The following is a 13,819-nucleotide window of genomic DNA, read 5'->3' on the forward strand; positions in this document are numbered from 1 at the left end:
TATGTAGTCCATGATAGGAATAAATTATACATAGAATGAGTAAGCTTGTATAGCCAGATGGCCTTTTTCTCATAATATAATTTCTTACCTTCTTTTGATGATCTTATGTGAAGTCACTGTTTGTAGTATATCTGACTTCTAGTAACCAATAACTATCAATTTATACTGGGATTTGTTGAAAACTTTATCTATGAAAGTGCTTAATCAAACCAACATAAGGGGTATTGATAGGGAAAGTAAAGGACTTTATAATATCTGACCCAGGATCAAAGGCTGTTGAGGAGACTAAGTGAAATGCTAAGAGGAGCACTCTACTTCTGATTATTTGAGTTACAGCAGGGTCTCCACCTCCATTATGCTCCCAAATGTGACAAACCTGGCAAAGATGTAAGAATATTTTATCGTACTTTGATGTTATTTTTAAATAAGAATGAAAATGTGCTGATCTATTAAAGTTAAATATCTGTTCGAAGTTGTAGAATCTCTGGATAATGCATATTGCTATTAGGTAAGTCAGCTTTAATTAAAACAATGGCATAAATCTGCAGCTTAAAACATGCATAAATTCCCAAAATGTTCTTCTTGCTGTTAAACATATTTTGGTAAACATTTCTGGTCATCAATGAGAGAGGTGTTAATTCTGGAGTATTATGGGACACCTAGGGATATAAATTAATCCTGGCCAGTAGCGCAAAACGGGCAATAGCGAATCGGCAGCCCGATTGACACTCCACCCGATTTTCTTTTCCATTGAAGTAAATGGAAAAAAACTTGGGTGGAGTGCAAAATGGACTGCCAATTTGCTATTGTCCATTTTGTACTGCTGCCCATGACAAACTTGTACTATCTAGTGCCAACATCAAGCATTCCCAAGTTCAGATACAGGGTAATACTGCCTCTAACCTGCCCCAGCAATTTAAATCAGACCCACTTTCAGAAGAGTAGTTCTCCACTCCTCCAACTATCCTTCAGGCCTCTCCAAATGAGATTTGGGACCAAAATAGTGGACAATATTGTGTTATAGATCTGTGCATATTGGGAACTGGGCTCAGACTTTCTAAACACATTTTAAGTAGAGTCTTCACAGCCAGCACAGAGCAGAGTTTCATCCCATCAGTTCCAAATGTAAAAGAATAGCCAGAACTTGCTCTGACTGGCGTGGCAATGCTGTCCGTACGTCCTGCGGACAAACGCTACGAAAAAACTTATCGCGTGGCCTTCGACATCCACTTGCTCCCTTTTCAATTTTTTTTTTAAGTTCAGCGCTGTGAATTCAGCACAGGTTCATTCAGAACTCATACAGACTGTGGGAATGGGAACCACACCCATAGAATCTGTCAGGGAGAGAAGTCACACCCACAAGCAGGCAGGTAGAAATCATTCCTTTGCAGTTGACTTCTGTATGTTAATTTAAATAAAAAATTAACATCCTATTATAAAAAGCCAAGCAAATGATTTAATGTAATGAAACTCACAGAAGTTAAATGTTAAAAAATAAATTTTTAATTTTTACATTTTTTTTAATGATCAAAAAATATTAAAATGTGGAATGACATTCCACATTTTTAAAATTTAATTTTTTGTTGTTTTTCTGTCACTAACAGTCATCGCGCTTTTAAAAAGTAGTATAGGGCTGGTATTTTCCAGCGTACCTTTTGGTGGCGTTAAGTATCTGCGTTCCAGCTGGGCAGATGTGTGAGTTTACGAAGGCGTTAAGTATCTGCGTTCCAGCTGGGCAGATGTGTGAGTTTACGAATGTTTAATGATTCTATTGATTGTAGCGTAGGCGGCCCTTTAATTCGGATCTGTCAAGCCGCCGCGAACCAATGGGAGCAAGTTTGCGATTTCCGGGTTTTAGTGCACATTCGCGAACTTGCTCCCTGTCTTCGCCGGCGGAGAGAGAGGACGCCATTGATGAAGGGCGTCCAGAGGTGAGTAATTTATGCCTCAATGTATTAACCCAACTGCACCATCTAGAGGTTTAATTTGTCTTAGCACACTGATTGTGCATAAGATGAGAATTAACATGTTCTTTTTTTAAGCACACCCACAAGAACAGACAAGTTCATTCAGTGCAGGTTTGTGGAGTCTGACTGCATTACAGTTATTACACAATTGAGCAGCCAATCAAAGAAAAGCTGCCTAAATGATGCAGAATCACCTGTTAACCTCTCCTGACTGCCCCCCACCCAACTCAGTAAACATCCAAGTGTTATAAATAATGCTTAACAAAACTTCAGGTGTGAATTTGAACCAATATAAAAAGCAGACTTGTGGTGGGATAGGTGGTGCAAATTGAAATTAATGGGGTGGGGACTATTAAAGGAGGACAAAAGGGGAACAAAAATTCAGGAAACCTTTGGAGAGCTTCAGAAGGCTTCTCAACCCTTTAGCAATCTTTGTCAAGGCTGATGGGGCAGGGACAAAGAACAGACAGGTGAAAATGAAAGAACAGAGAACTGCTGGTATAGACTTGGGCCTGTAGGCACATGAGGGAGCAGTTTTGCACCTGACCACTCCCCCTACCACCCCCACCCCTACTCTTTGATGGATGCTGAAGTCAAAGTGGTGCTACATTAAGTGCTTGCAGGGACGATTGTTGAGCTCATCCAAAACTCTTCTACCTGCATCCTAACTCGCACCAAGTGCTGTTCACCCATCACCCACCTACATTGGCTCCCAGTCCAGCAACGCCTCAAATTTAAATTTCTTACCCTTGTGTTCAAATTCTCCCATGGCCTTACCCCTCCCTATCTCTGTAATCTCCTCCAGCCCGAGATCACTGCGCTCCTCCAATTCTGGCATCTTATTTTCTTCACCCACCATTGGCAGCAGTGCCTTCAGCTGCCTAGGCCCTAAGCTCTGGAATTCCCTTCCTAAACCTCTTCACCTTTCTACCTCCCTCTCCTCCTTTAAGACGCTTCTTAAAACCTACCTCTTTGATCAAGTATTTGGTCATCTGTCCTAATATCTCCTTATGTGGCTCAGTGTCAAATTTTGTTTGATAACACTCCTATGAAGAGCCTTGGTGTTAAAAATTGGATAGCCAGATGGCAAAGGATAGAATACTAGAGCCTAGACTTCAGTTGCTTCTAAGCCTTTATTCACAGAGTTCCACACCACACCCTCGATCAGCTTTCTTGTAAATGGATACAAGAGAGTCCCCAGTTGATACGTACCACCTGAATACAATTAACACTAATTGATGTAAATCAAATGGATACAATTAACACTTGGGATATTTTACTACATTAAAGGCGCTATAAGTACAAGAGTAAGGCAGTCTTATTACAATTGTACAGGACATTGTTGACACCTCACCTGGAGTACTGTGTACAGTTTTGGTCTCCTTATCTAAGGAAGGATGTACTTGCCTTAGAGGCGATGCAATGAAGGTTCACTAGATTAATTCCTGGGATGAGAGGGTTGTCCTATGAGGAAAGATTGAGTAGAATGGCCCTATACTCTCTGGAGTTTAGAAAAATGAGAAGTGATCTCATTGAAACATACAAGATTCTGAGGGGACTTGACTGGGTAGATGCTGAGAGGTAGTTTCCCCTGGCAGAAGAGTCTAGAACTAGAGGGCATAGTCTCAGGATAAGGGGTCGGCCATTTAGGACTGAGATGAGGAGGAATTTCTTCACTCAGAGGGTTGTGAATCTTTGGAATTCTCCACCACAGGGGGCTGTGGGTGCTGAGTCATTAAGTATGTTCAAGGCTAAAATGGACAGATTTTTGGACTCTAAGAGAATCAAGGGATATGGGGATTGGGCGGGAAAGTGGAGTTGAGGTCGAAGATCAGCCATGATCTGATTGAATTGCGGAGCAGGCTCGAGGGGCCGTATGGCCTACTCCTCCTCCAATTTCTTATGTTCTTATATAAATGCAAGTTGTTGTTGTCCACTGTGCCACTCCATAGCACCATCATCACTCAAGGTCTGTGTTACTGTACGTGGAGCCAAGTTTCAGGCCACAGCTGACCACTGATGTCACTGATTGTACCAGACTCATGCATTGCAGCTGCAGATGTCCCTGCAGCAGGTGACACAGCTCTGTGTCTTTTTTTTTGTTCACGGGATGTGGGCGTCGCTGGCGAGGCCAGCATTTATTGCCCATCCCTAATTGCCCTCGAGAAGGTGGTGGTGAGCCGCCTTCTTGAACCGCTGCAGTCCGTGTGGTGAAGGTTCTCCCACAGTGCTGTTAGGAAGGGAGTTCCAGGATTTTGATCCAGCGACAATGAAGGAACGGCGATATATTTCCAAGTCGGGATGGTGTGTGACTTGGAGGGGAACGTGCAGGTGGTGTTGTTCCCATTTGCCTGCTGCTCTTGTCCTTCTAGGTGGTAGAGGTCGCAGGTTTGGGAGGTGCTGTCAAAGAAGCCTGGGCGAGTTGCTGCAGTGCATCCTGTGGATGGTGCACACTGCAGCCACAGTGCGCCGGTGGTGAAGGGAGTGAATGTTTAGGGTGGTGGATGGGGTGCCAATCAAGCGGGCTGCTTTATCTTGGATGGTGTCGAGCTTCTTGAGTGTTGTTGGAGCTGCACTCATCCAGGCAAGTGGAGAGTATTCCATCACACTCCTGACTTGTGCCTTGTAGATGGTGGAAAGGCTTTGGGGAGTCAGGAGGTGAGTCACTTGCCGCAGAATACCCAGCCTCTGACCTGCTCTCATAGCCACAGTATTTATATGGCTGGTCCAGTTAAGTTTCTGGTCAATGGTGACCCCCAGGATGTTGATGGTGGGGGATTCGGCGATGGTAATGCCGTTGAATGTCAAGGGGAGGTGGTTAGACTCTCTCTTGTTGGAGATGGTCATTGCCTGGCACTTATCTGGCGCGAATGTTACTTGCCATTTATGAGCCCAAGCCTGGATGTTGTCCAGGTCTTGCTGCATGCGGGCTCGGACTGCTTCATTATCTGAGGGGTTGCGAATGGAACTGAACACTGTGCAATCATCAGCGAACATCCCCATTTCTGACCTAATGATGGAGGGAAGGTCATTGATGAAGCAGCTGAAGATGGTTGGGCCTAGGACACTGCCCTGAGGAACTCCTGCAGCAATGCCCTGGGGCTGAGATGATTGGTCTCCAACAACCACTACCATCTTCCTTTGTGCTAGGTATGACTCCAGCCACTGGAGAGTTTTCCCTCTGATTCCCATTGACTTCAATTTTACTAGGGCTCCTTGGTGCCACACTCGGTCAAATGCTGCCTTGATGTCAAGGGCAGTCACTCTCACCTCACCTCTGGAATTCAGCTCTTTTGTCCATGTTTGGACCAAGGCTGTAATGAGGTCTGGAGCCGAGTGGTCCTGGCGGAACCCAAACTGAGCATCATTGAGCAGATTATTGGTGAGTAAGTGCCGCTTGATCGCACTGTCGACGACACCTTCCATCACTTTGCTGATGATTGAGAGTAGACTGATGGAGCGGTAATTGGCCGGATTGGATTTGTCCTGCTTTTTGTGGACAGGACATACCTGGGCAATTTTCCACATTGTCGGGTAGATGCCAGTGTTATAGCTGTACTGGAACAGCTTGGCTAGAGGCGCAGCTAGTTCTTGTGTCTACCTTTCTGCTGACCTACTTCCTGAACAGACAGTTCCCAATGTCAGTTTCAGATAGCTGTGCCGGGGCCTGCAGAAATTATTGGTGTCATGTTGACACGTATGGCCAATAGGGCTTCAATGGCTCTTGATCTCCATAGCATGGTAAATTTCATGCAATGCCACTGAAAACAAGACACACTGTCGTCTGGGTGTACTAGGAAGCATCCAAGATTATGATTAGTCCGGCATTCATTTACCTTAGTGATGACATTTGAGGCTTCTTTTGTGAAGAGGAGCCTCCACCAGCACTGTTTTTACAGTGACAGCAGTGTTCTCAATTCTGTCTGAGGATGTGGGCTGCTGGCTGGGATGGTGTTAGGGCCATGCAACCTGTGCAATTGCTCAGCGCCCTGAGCCAGTCAGGGGCCTCGAGTGGAATGAAAGGACACCTACACTCCATGGCACATGCTGACGTGCCATATAACACCAAGCACAATAAGGAGTGTATTTAATTTTTCTGCTGGTTCGTTACCATATTATATTAAATAGCCTGCCTGTTTTTATATTGTTAAAAAAAACGATTTGCCTCTGTTAAAGGAAAGAGAATGACAGGCTCTTGGTCCCAGTGGTAGAAGTTAGTGGAAGTATGTCCCGGGTAGGAGCCCCGGTCTTCAGGTTCTGGCTGAATTTGAGGCATTGATTCGAGGGACGGACTTTCACTTTAGGGCTGCTGATCCTGTGCTGCTAGTGAGTGTAACGATCTGTCTCTGGGGCCCCATTGTTTGAAAGGGCAAGGAGGGAGTGGAATCATGTCGGTGAGGGAGATCAGGACAGATAGAGACAGAGAAAATGAAATCGATTTCAATCCCCTCGTACCCTGAGATTGGGATACAATCCTCCCTCACCCTGGGATGAGTTCCTTGCCTTCTCAGGTAAAGGTGGTGGATTACTGAGTGAGACAGTGAGTGAGAGAGTATGAGTGAGTGAGAGAGTGCAAGAGAATGAGTGAATGCATGAGCTTGAGTGTGAATGAGTAAATATGAATGAGTGATAATGAGTGAGAGTGTGAGAGAATGAGTGTGAGAGTGTAAGTGAATATGAGAGTGAAAAGGGTGAGTTACTGAGTGAGAGAGGGAATGGGCAAGTGAATCAGCAAGAATGAGTGAGTGAGAGAGAGGGTGAAGGAAAGTGATTGAGTAAAAGACTGAGTGAATAAGTGAGAGATTGAGAGAGTTGAGTGTGAAAGGGTGAGACTGAATAAGAGAGTAAATATATATGACAGAAAAGGGGTGAGTGTAAGAGGGTGAGTTACTGAGTGAGTGTGAGTGAATATGAGAGTGACTGAGTAAGTGAGTGAGCGAGTGAATAAATGAGTGTGAGAGTGAGTGTGAATCAGTGAAAGAGTGAGAGTCAGTGAGTGAGTGTGGGTGAACGCGAGAGAGTGTGCCAGTGAGTGAATGTGAGAGAATGAGTGTGAGTCATTGAGTGAGTGATAATAAGAGTCATAATCCAGGGGACACGCAGCAGCCCAAAGTGGGTTCTGACTTCAGCACTCGCCTTCCCACCTGCCCCACTCACCCTCCCACAATCATGGTTGAGGTGGGAGAAAGAGATGAAATTCAGTTCTTACAAACTGTAAGTACCACTCAATTACTCAGATATTATACAAGTCTTCACTGCAGCTAAAACACAATAGCCTCGGTTTCTGAACCGTCATGTGGCTCAGATCCTTAAATAACATTGATGTTTCAAGACCTTTCGAATCGTTTTATATCATTTACTCTTGTGTTATCCATCGCTTATCATTTTGTCAACTACATTTATAGTAGCTATAACAAACTTGCCTTTTTATGATCGTACATACTAGAGTAGTAGTATTTAGTGTCATTGTCTAGTAAAATGTAAGGGCACCAAACCAAACCTTTTCACAGGGTGCTCGCAAGGCAAAGGCTGCCCCTGGCTGCTGTTGCCAGTGGGTGGGCATCAAACATTTCTCATGTAGCCTGATCTGCCTGGCACCCCTCAGTAGGCCCTCCTCCTCTTCCAGGCACATCAGATATAGAGAGTGCCATTTGGAAATTCATTGCTGCCAATGGGGGAAAAATAATTAACAACAATTGGCACAAAGGCTCACGTGAACCTAAGCTCCAAGAGAGGGGGGAAAATAAAGAAAAACAGTAAAGATGTGGCTAAAATTCACTTACCTTTATATTACTGTGTCCTTCCATGACCTCCAGATATTTACTGCCGCCCAGCAACCTTGGATGCCCATTTATAATGGGCACTCTTTAAGTCAATATATATGCTTGTGATATGCAACTCTATCTCTCTGCTTCCTTCATTGATCCCAGGGCTGTTGCTGCACTCACCCAATTGTACTTCCAAAAGAAGATTTGGGATAAGCCAAAATTTCCTCCAGCTTAACATCGGTAAAATCTTCTATGGCTCTGGTCTTGACTTCATCAACTTCTCTTGGCCATTACCTCAGCCTCAATCCAGAGGTGCAGATTTTTGAGGAATTCCTCTACCTCCAAACTGAACTTCCTCTGTCACATTCGTCCCCTTTCAAACAGTTGTGGAACCTTTGATTCCCACAAGATGTGTGCAGCGTAATCACTCACCAAAAAACAACCACTGCCATATATTTTTTTAAATCAGTGGTTGCATTAAGGTAACCTTCTCTATTGATAAAAGGGAATCCAACCAATGCCATCTTGTACTTGGATTTGTCATTCCAACTTGTTCTGCAAATTAGGATTGAGCTTGATGTATGCTGAAGTGTGGAGAAAAGGGCACATGTTACTGTGGCACTGAACCGCATACTGGTTGATTTGAGCAAGGTCTCTTATTGACCCCTAGAAGCACCCAGTGGTGTAGAACTTGATTTCGGTGGTCACTTTCACTTCATGAGAGTGCTGACCAGATGTTGTCTGCAGGTCTGGTTCCAGGAGCTGACATTGGTCTGAGATCCACATCCTTGTTGAGATGCAGCCTCTTTACGCTTAGATCCTTGCTAAGGCCTAGATGGGTAACCGTTGATGCTCACGCTGTGTTGGCTACTTGCAATTCCCATAGGCTAGATTTTCCGCACATTGACTATAAATGTGGGAATGAAGTAAATCCTGAGTAAATTTGCACTTTCCACATTAATTGCTGCTTAACAATCAGTTAATAAGCAAAAAAAAAATTAATGTCAGGTCTGTATGTTAATGTACATGAAAAATATCTACTTCCCGACTTGGAAATATATTGTCGTTCCTTCATCGTCGCTGGGTCAAAATCCTGGAACTCCCTTCCTAACAGCACTGTGGGAGAACCTTCACCACACGGACTGCAGCGGTTCAAGAAGGCGGCTCACCACCACCTTCTCAAGGGCAATTAGGGATGGGCAATAAATGCTGGCCTCAGCAGTGACGCCCACATCCCATGAACGAATAAAAAAAAAAGTTTAGGAATGTGGGCAGAAGTGAACACCCGCTCATTTAGTTGCAAATCACAAAATGACTACCTCTTAACATACAATTAATGCATAGGTTAGTTCTGATGTACAGAGCAAATTAAATCCCCAGGCCCCTAAGGTAAATGGTTAGTTATGCGGCACTTCTCACCTCAATGCAGGCAATAACCATTTTTGGAGCAGTAAGATTTCCGAAATAGATGCATATGCAACAAAAATCAAACTCAGATTGACATTACCTTTTAAATGTCATCTTTAAAATGCTAAGAAACCTGGATAATGTGGCTGGATAATGAGGCTAAAAGCCAAAATAACATTTGAAATGGATTTTCCACTTAGCTGTCATATCAGTAGAAATGACATTGATTACATGGATTTTTTGGTCCATTAAATTTTAAAGGGCCGCTCAGCTGGCCATAGCAACGCTGGATGCTAGGGACAAATAGGTGTCTGCTGGGCCCAACATTGTTGTGGTGCAAATGTTGGCAAATATGTACTTCCATCATTTGCATAGCATTTCAATACACCTGCCCATATAAGGATGGGCATATTGTACAATACCCATCACTTCTGGTGAGTGGTGAGTGTGACTGGCAGGTCAACAACCTATTGCATTTTCCACTGGAGCTACACTAGTTTTACTGGAATAACTCAAGCAAAAAGTCTAGGTTCTGAGTACAAAAAGCATTGAAAGTTCTAGGGATAAATATAGGCACTAGTGATCAAATTGTCCACAAAACATGGCAGCACCAGTCCTGCTGGGACCATTGGTGGAATTCATCTGGTCAAGGCTGAATTTATTGATTTGTTAATGTTACATTAAACCTTTGGAGTTTGCACTCAAATTACCTCCAGGTGTCAGGTAGACATTTCAGGGTTCTCTTTTCTCTTATGTTTTACCTGTGGTTACTTAGACTTCTGTGTGATATTGAACTTGATCTGTTGTGAAAATGGCTGAATGGGCCAAGCGGCATTTTACTTTATACTTTCTTATGTTCTTGAGCACCATAATCATTATGGTTAGTACTACACTTACAGAAAAACCAAAGAAGTTCGATAAAGGGCCATTAACATCACAAAACATCTTGACTAATTCTTTTGGTCTATAAAATCTAGAAAATAGTTCATAAAATTAATTTTACTTTCCTAATTTGAATATTTTATAATAAGACTTGCCCAAACCAGTGACACAGTGTAATAAATATCTCCATTCATGAGAATGAATGTAACCTACTCATGACAATCACTCATTAGTTAACTGGTTTGCTTCACTTGTGGAGATATTTAACATATCACACTACTTGTTATGGTAGATCTACTAGATAATACATATTGGTGCTTCATTCCCTTATAATTACACTTTACAACTATAAAATCACTTCTATATTATCCCCTCCTGCAAACTATAAGTACAGTATTCTTCCACAATGAGATCACCATGCATCTTCAGTCAATGTAGCATCAGCTCTACTTTTAACTCCCTAGCATTGTTTTCATTTTACTAAAGCTATGTTATATATTATTTAAAAAACAGAGAGATTAGAAAGTGAGACTCAGTTTGCAATTCAATCTCTATTTCAAACAATATCTGTAAACTATTTGAGTTTTGCTGTCATTTCTTTTGGGACCATCTGTACACCTTAGGTGTACTGAATGTTATTACTTGCACCAAATCATCCTAATTCTATATGTAACAAAGTTGGCTTTACTAACTGTTTGAAACTATAATAATCTACTAATAAGGCAGTGCCAAAACAATCTCAATAGAACTATGAAAAAAAATGTAGAAATGTCCAAATATACAGGAATACTATATCCCTTGCCATCTGCTTATAGGCAACCTCACTAAAACTGATTCAATATTTCTTCATTTGATTTTGTTTCAACTTTTGACATTCCATCAATTTCATAAATAGTTTTCTGCCTTTAGAACATTCCCATGATAAAAATGATGTTATTCTGATCATATTATTATTCATTAGATTGGTTTCCACATAGGGATACAGGCAATGCAAGTAGTTTTTCATAATGTGACATTTGAAATGTCATATTGAATATTTTCCATCACTAATGAATTTTATTTTGTAATGGTAAAAAGTAATAAGATTGTCCAAATTGCCTGGCTTGTGGCCAGACTTGAAGGACGAAATCATATACCAGCCTGAATGATGGATTCCATTGTAAATGGAGCTTTTCCCAAGTTATTTGAGGTGCTTTCTTTGTTGTTAACCATTGATTTGTGGAGTTCTATGCAAAAATACGAAGCTGCCATAGAGTGAATACAGAACTGGATAATCAGAAACCCTGGCCCTGCTTTTAACTGCGCAGGAACATGCGGGAAGGCGGCACGATCTTCCCTTCGCCATACTAAATCCCCGCCACACCATTCCTGCCAGGCGGTGAGGAGGGGGTTTAAAATCAGGGCTTTAGTTTCAGTTTAAAACACAACCACTGCAGCCAAAAACAGACTCAAGTATTTTAACTCCTGGGCCTCATTATAATCTCACTGGCAGGTTTCGCAATAAATTGGCTGCCCAACTGGTTACATTGCCTTGTGGTTTCTTTTGTTTCCAAGGTGCTGCAAGAAGAATCTTCTGAGAAATGAGTCACAGGCAAGTCCCCAGGTTCTCAGAAGCCTCCCTGGAGGTGCTTGTGGAAGAGGTGAGGGCAAGGAAGGTACTCCTATTTCCCAACATAGCTAGGAGAGTTACCAAACACGTTGTCCACCAGGCATGGAGCAAGATTGCAGAGTTCAGCAGCTCCAAGAGTGTGAGCCCCAGGACCTGGATGCAGTGCAAGAAGCACTGCAATGACCTCACTAAAGTAGCAAGGGTGAGTACTGCTATTCATTTATCCCTCTATCTCCAGAACACATGGCAGCAATCCTTCCTCCCCCCCCCTCCCAGCACTCTCAACAATTCCCTTCCCTCCATCACTTCCTTCACCACCCAGCACAAGGCTGCACTAGGCCACCTCTCATATTACAAATACACGCTTACCTCTTCCTTACTCCCTTCACACCAGCCTCTAGCAGCATTCTCCTCTTACTTGCTAGCCTTTGCAGAATTAGCAACTTCTCTCGGGATATCTTCCTCACTTCACATTCCAGACAATTGCTTCCCATTCAACATCTCTTTATCCTGCTTGCATCTTGCTTCATCTCCCTCTCCGCATATGTACTACCAGCACAAGCCCCAAACATCTGACCTTCCCTTTCTGTAGCCACTCACTAACTCGCACCCTCTCTTGCTGCAGGACAAAACGGTGCACAATAATCGTGAGAGGAGCAAGACCAAGAGAGAACCAGCTAGCCTTGTGATCCTGAGCGAGCTGGAGCAGCAAGCCACGGTACTTTGTGGGCCTGTCAGAGTTGTGCGTATCGGGCATTTCAAGGCTAGGGGCTTCACTGAACAGGGTCTCTGACAATTACTTGTACCCCTTCATTAAACTCTGGCAGAAGCAGACGTGCAGCAGTCTGCAGCCGGGCCCTCTCAGTGTCTAGCACCCAGGAATCACCAGCCACGGTGATCTTGAGGGTCCCTAGATGATCAAGAGCCGCCTTCCACCAGTTCTGCTGAAGCCACTAGGGGAGCAGCTCGTAGAGGTAGAAATCTTTTTTTTTTAAGGATGGCACTATGGGTTGATCACTTGGGTGTCAATAGGGTGTGAAGGACTCAATAAGTCATAAAGGACTGAATAAATCATCAAAGAGTAACAAATCATTAATAGCCTAGAGATTGCGGTATAAGTCAATGGAAAAGATAATCAGGCAGAGTGCCAACGTGCAATCGCCCGTTTTGCACTATTGCTCATTTTGCACTAACCATCTGTTTTGCACTATCACTTATTTTGCACTAACACCCGTTTTGCACTATCGCTCAAGACAATTTTGTATCCCATTAAATCCAGAATTCTCATTGAAATAAACAAAGACCGGAAGCCTGCTTTACACCTATTAAATGAAGTAGGTTTCAGTCAATCAAAACCCTTAAAAACAGTCGATGGACAAAGTTAATGGTCTGATTTTACAAATGCATGTTCCTGACAAGAGCCTTACCTATGGGAGGCTGATTTTGTAAAACTGACCCTTTCAAGATTCTGTTAAATGACAGTGATTTTATGACTATGCTTTCAAAATACTGATTTTCTCACAGGTAAATCAACCAATTACAGAATAGAAATACCTCTCTTTATAAACAAGACAATCACATATCTACACTCTAAATGATATATTAAACTATCCTAATTGTATAATTCAAAGAGGATAATTGGCTTTAAACCACTCAATTAATGCCACGGGAATATCACTTATGATGCTGCAACGAAAGGAAAGGAAAGGAAAGGAAGCTGACTTATTACCATTTACAAGACAAATAGTTAAACGATATGATATGAAGTAATATTCTTTAAATTCATAAGGCTACTGTAACTTGATGTTAAATGGTGTTCAGTGCAATGCACACTCTGTCCATTTATTAATGGCATGGAAGCTATTTATTCCTGAGTAGCACTCTGAACTCTGACATTTTTCACTCCATATAACCAATATGTTATTGCCTTGTGCCAGAGGTGCTCCAAGTACAACAGTTTTACTAAATTAAGTTTTCAGTTAACTTTGAATCTTTTGCAATGTCAGCAAGTAATTTAATGTCATGTCTGTAAAATCAATAATCTTAATGTTTTATATCAATGTGTAAATTCAAAAACTAATATATAAGTTGCACAGCACATTAACTTTACAATAACAGAGAATAGTTTTAAATTTATACAATGTATTAAAACAAAAACAACTTGCATTTATGCAGTGCCTGTAATG

At 42.4% G+C, this 13,819-nt stretch overlaps 1 protein-coding gene across 6 annotated transcripts in view; it reads right to left on the bottom strand.

The window, feature by feature from the left end:
• Nucleotides 1–13,819, bottom strand: part of slc2a9l2 (solute carrier family 2 member 9, like 2) — a 396,296-nt gene that overhangs the window by 331,048 nt on the left and 51,429 nt on the right. The gene's annotated exons all lie outside the window — the stretch shown is intronic.

Source organism: Heptranchias perlo, chromosome 1, assembly GCF_035084215.1.
Source record: "Heptranchias perlo isolate sHepPer1 chromosome 1, sHepPer1.hap1, whole genome shotgun sequence".
NCBI lineage: Eukaryota > Metazoa > Chordata > Chondrichthyes > Hexanchiformes > Hexanchidae > Heptranchias > Heptranchias perlo.